Source organism: Zea mays, chromosome 3, assembly GCF_902167145.1.
Source record: "Zea mays cultivar B73 chromosome 3, Zm-B73-REFERENCE-NAM-5.0, whole genome shotgun sequence".
Classification (NCBI taxonomy): Eukaryota; Viridiplantae; Streptophyta; class Magnoliopsida; order Poales; family Poaceae; genus Zea; species Zea mays.
In genome coordinates, this window is record NC_050098.1 from 58,653,069 (window position 1) to 58,658,903 (window position 5,835).

Consider the following 5,835-nt stretch of genomic DNA (forward strand, 5'->3'; position numbering starts at 1 on the left):
CTTCTCCTTTGCCATGAGGCATGTGTGATGCTCGTTGGGGAAGAGGGATGACTTGTTGAAGGCGGTGGCGGCGAGTCCTTCGTTGTCGGAGTCGGACGAGGAGCAATCCGAATCCCACTCCTTTCCAAGATGTGCCTCGCCCTTCGCCTTCTTGTAGTTCTTCTTCTTTTCCCACTTTCCACTCTTCTTTTCCTGGTCACTACCATTATCAGGACAATTAGCGATAAAATGACCAATCTTACCACATTTGAAGCAGGAGCGCTTCCCCTTCATTTTGTTCTTGTTGGGGTGCTCCTTGCGACCTTTTAGCGTCGTCTTGAATCTCTTGATGATGAGGGCCATCTCTTCATCATTAAGTCCGGCCGCCTCAACTTGCGCCACCTTGCTAGGTAGCGCCTCCTTGCTCCTTGTTGCCTTGAGAGCAATAGTTTGAGGCTCTTGGATTGGTCCATTTAGTGCATCATCGATGTATCTAGCCTCCTTGATCATCATCCGCCTGCTTACGAACTTTCCAAGGATCTCCTCGGGCGTCATCTTCATGTACCTAGGATTCTCACGAATGTTGTTCACAAGATGTGGATCAAGGACGGTAAAGGACCTTAGCATTAGGCGGACAACGTCGTGGTCCGTCCATCGCGTGCTTCCGTAGCTCCTTATCTTGTTGACGAGGGTCTTGAGCCTGTTGTACGTCTGTGTTGGCTCCTCCCCTCTAATCATTGCGAATCTCCCGAGTTCGCCTTCCACCAACTCTATTTTCGTGAGCATGGTGACGTTGTTCCCCTCATGTGAGATCTTGAGGGTGTCCCATATCTGCTTGGCATTGTCCAAGCCGCTCACCTTATGGTACTCGTCCCTGCACAATGAGGCTAGCAACACAGTAGTAGCTTGTGCATTCTTATGAATCTGTTCATTTATAAATAAAGGACTATCCGAGCTATAAAATTTCATTCCACTCTCTACTATCTCCCATATACTAGGATGGAGAGAGAACAGGTGACTACGCATTTTGTGACTCCAAAATCCGTAGTCTTCTCCATCAAAATGAGGAGGTTTACCAAGTGGAATGGAAAGCAAATGTGCATTTGAACTATGCGGAATACGAGAATAATTGAAAGAGAAGTTTGAGTTAACCGTCTTCTTTTTCTCGTAGTCGTTGTCGTCGTCCTTTTGAGAAGAAGAGGACTCGTCGCTGTCGTCGTAGTAGACAATCTCCTTGATGCGCCTCATCTTCTTCTTCTTTCCATCTTTTCGTTTGTGGCCCGAGCCCGAGTCGGTAGGCTTGTCATCTTTTGGCTCGTTGACGAAGGACTCCTTATCATTGATCACAATCCCCTTGCCCTTAGGATCCATCTCTTCGGGCGATTAGTCCCTTTCTTGAAGAGAACGGCTCTGATACCAATTGAGAGCACCTAGAGGGGGGTGAATAGGTGATCCTGTGAAAACTTAAAACTTAATCCACAAACCTTGATTAGAAGTTAGCACAGTTAAGCCAAGTGGCTAGAGAGGAGAGCTTGCACAACACGAAAATCACAAAGAGATCAACACAGAGATGGCACAGTGGTTTATCCCGTGGTTCGGCCAAGTCAACACTTGCCTACTCCACGTTGTGGCGTCCCAACGGACGAGGGTTGCAATCAACCCCTCTCAAGCGGTCCAAAGACCCACTTGAATACCACAGTGTTTTGTTTTGCTTTTCTATATCCCGTTTGCGAGGAATCTCCACAACTTGGAGCCTCTCGCCCTTACACTTTGATGTTCACAAAGAAGCACGGAGTAAGGGAGGGATGAGCAACGCACACAAGACACGAAATCACAGTACCAACACGCACACAAGTCGCAACAAGAGCTCACAACACAACTCAGCGAGTTCACAACTCAAATGGAGCTCTAATTGCTATCGCAGGGAATCAATTGCGCGGAATCGAAGTCTTGGTGCTTATGAATGCTTAGAGAATACTTGGTGTGTTCCTCCATGCGCCTAGGGGTCCCTTTTATAGCCCCAAGGCAGCTAGGAGCCGTTGAGTGCATTCCAGGAAGGCAATTCTTGCCTTCTGTCGCCTGGCGCACCGGAAACTGTCCGGTGCGGATCTCCTTCCTTATTTGGTGAAGCCGACCGTTGGTACTTGAGAGCCGTTGGCGCACCGGACACTGTTCGGTGCATACCGGACAGTCCGGTGCCCCCTTCTGACCGTTGGCTTGGCCACGTGTCTCGCGCGGATCGCGCGGCCGACCGTTGGCCCAGCCGACCGTTGGCTCACCGGACAGTCCGATGCACACCGGACAGTCCGGTGAATTATAGCCGTACGTCGTTAATCACTTCCCAAGAGCAGCAAGTTCGCCTGAGCCAGCCTGGCGCACCGGACACTGTCCGGTGCACCACCGGACAGTCCGGTGCACCCAGACAGAGCTGACTTTGGCTGAACAAAGCCATCTTTAATTTCAACTTGATTTTTCCTGTTTCCAGCACTTAGACACAATACATTAGTCTCTAAAACAATGTACTAAGTCTGAGAAACATACCTTTATACTTGATTTGTACTTTGTCCACCATTTAACACTTAGGCATTTGTGTTGGACACTAAATCACCAAAATACTTAGAAATGGCCCAAGGGCACATTTCCCTTTCAATCCCACTTTCGAAGTAGTCGAAAAGCACGAAAGATGTTCTGGCAGAAAGACTTTTTCCGAGGAAAATTTTGACGCAGAGGGGGTTCCCCCCTTCTAGCCCCCGAGGGAGGGTCGGGCTTTGCCGAGGCAAGGCTGACCCTTCCTTGATGGTTAGACTTTATTTGCGTATGTAAACGAGGTGTATGAACGACTTGAAAACATCTTAAGGGTAGAAGCGATGTAGCTGTTGGATGTTCCAAGCGTTGATGTAGACCTCGCCTTGACTGTTGGCCAGCTTGTATGTTCCGGGCTTCAAAATCTTGGCGATGATGAACGGCCCTTCCCAGGGAGGCGTGAGCTTGCGACGCCCTCGAGCATCTTGTCGTAGCCGAAGCACCAAGTCATCCACCTGGAGGTCTCGGGACTGAACCCCTCGAGCGTGGTAGCGTCGTAGGGACTGCTGATACCGCGCCGACTGTAGTAAGGCTACGTCCCGAGCCTCTCCCAGCTGGTCCAGCGAGTCTTCTCGGTTGGTCCGGTTGCTTCGGTCGTCGTACGACCTCGTCCTCGGGGATCCATATTCTAAGTCTGTGGGCAAGATAGCCTCAGCCCCATAGACTAGAAAGAACGGCGTGAAGCCCGTGGCTCGGCTTGGCGTCGTTCTCAGACTCCAGACCACCGAGGGGAGTTCTTTCATCCATCGCCTGCCGAATTTGTTGAGGTCGTTGTAGATCCGTGGCTTGAGTCCTTGCAGAATCATGCCGTTGGCACGCTCTACCTGCCCATTCGTCATGGGGTGAGCTACGACGGCCTAGTCCACCCGGATGTGGTGGTCCTCGCAGAAGTCCAGGAACTTTCTGCCAGTGAACTGGGTGCCGTTGTCAGTGATGATGGAGTTCAGGACCCAAAGCGATGGATGATGTTGGTGAAGAACACCACCGCCTGTTCGGACCTGATGCTGTTTAGGGGTCTGACCTCGATCCACTTGGAGAATTTGTCGATGGCGACTAGCAGGTGCGTGTAGCCCCCGGGTGCCTTCTGCAAGGGACCGACGAGGTCCAGACCCCACACGGCAAACGACCAGGTGATGGGTATTGTTTGCAGGGCCTGAGCGGGCAGGTGCGTCTGCCTTTCGTAGAATTGACACCCTTGGCAAGTGCGTACAATCCTAGTGGCGTCGGCCACCGCGGTTGGCCAGTAGAAACCCTGTCGGAAGGCGTTTCCAACAAGGGCTCGAGGCGCTGCGTGATGACCACAAGCCCCCGAGTGTATTTCTTGCAATAGTTCCTGACCTTCGACGATGGATATGCATCGCTGGAGGATGCCTGAGGGGCTGCAGTGGTAGAGCTCCTTTCCGTCACCCAGCAAGACGAACGACTTGGCGCGCCGCGCCAGTCACCGAGCTTCAGCTCTGTCGAGGGGTAGCTCTCCTCGGTGGAGATATTGCAGGTACGAGGTCTGCCAGTTTCGATTAGGCGGGACCCCATTCTGCTCTTCCTCGACGCGCAGTGCCTCACCCTCGGGGGCCGAGGGTGCCTCGGGCTAGGCCAAGGGTGCCTCGGGCAGGGCCGAGACCTTCTCGGGCTCGGGCGTGTCGTCGGTCTTGACTGAGGGTTGATGTAGGTCTTGGGAGAAGATGTCCGGAGGAACCGTTGTCCGCCCTGAGGCTATCTTAGCCAGCTCGTCCGCAGTCTCGTTGTATCGTCGGGCAATGTGGTTGAGCTCGAGCCCGTAGAACTTGTCCTCCAGGCGCTGAACCTCATCGTAGTAGGCTTCCATCTTCGGGTCGCGGCAATGGGAGTTCTTCATGACTTGGTCGATGACAAGCTGCGAGTCGCCATGAGCGTCGAGGCGTCGGACCCCTAGCTCGATGGCGATGCACAACCCGTTAACCAGAGCCTCGTACTCGGCCACGTTGTTGGACGCCGGGAAATGGAGGCGCAGTACGTAGCGGAGGTGCTTCCCGAGGGGCGAGATGAAGAGCAGGCCCGCGCCCGCTCCTGTCTTCATTAGCGACCCGTCGACAAACATGGTCTAGAGTTCCGGTTGGATCGGAGCTGCTGGAAGCTGGGTGTCGACCCATTCGGCCACAAAGTCCGCCAAGACTTGGGACTTGATGGCCTTCCGAGCGGCGAACGAGATTGTCTCGCCCATGATCTCCACCACCCACTTTGCAATCCTACCCGAGGCCTCTCGGCACTGGATGATCTCTCCCAAGGGGAAGGATGACACCACAGTCACCGGATGAGACTCAAAGTAGTGTCGCAACTTTCGCCGCGTCAAAATTACCGCGTACAGTAGCTTCTGAATTTGCAGGTAGCGGATTTTGGTCTCGGACAGTACCTCACTGATGAAGTAGACCGGCCTCTGGACGGGCAATACGTGCCCCTCTTCTCGTCTTTCGACCACGATCGCGGCGCTGACCACCTGAGTGGTAGCGGCAACGTAGATCAAGAGGGCTTCTCCGGCAGCGGGGGGCACCAAGATGGGCGCGCTTGTAAGGAGCGCCTTTAGGTTCCCGAGGGCTTCCTCGGCCTCAGGGGTCCAAGTGAAGCGCTCGGTCTTCCGTAAGAGGCGGTACAGAGGTAGGCCTCTTTCGCCGAGGCGCGAGATGAAACGGCTCAGAGCCGCAAGGCATCCCATGACCCTCTGTACCCCTTTCAAGTCATTGATGGGCCCCATGTTGGTGATCGCCGCGATTTTCTCCGGGTTGGCCTCGATGCCCCGCTCGGAGACGATGAACCCCAGGAGCATGCCTCGGGGGACTCCGAAGACACACTTCTCGGGATTGATTTTTACGCCTTTCGCCTTGAGACACTTGAATGTCGTTTCAAGGTCGGGGAGGAGGTCGGAGGCTTTCCTCGTCTTGACTACGATGTCATCGACGTAAGCCTCGACCGTTCGACCAATGTGCTCTCCGAACATGTGGTTCATGCACCTTTGGTATGTCGCTCCTGCATTCCTCAAACCGAATGGCATAGTAACGTAGCAGTACATGCCAAAAGGTGTGATGAAAGAAGTCGCGAGCTGGTCGGACTCTTTCATCCTAATTTGGTGATACCCTGAGTAGGCATCGAGGAAAGACAGGGTTTCGCACCCAGCAGTGGAATCCACGATTTGATTGAGGCGAGGCAGAGGGTAGGGAACTTTCGGACATGCTTTGTTTAGACCAGTGTAGTCTACACACATCCGCCATTTCCCTCCTTTCTTTCTCACAAGCATAGGGT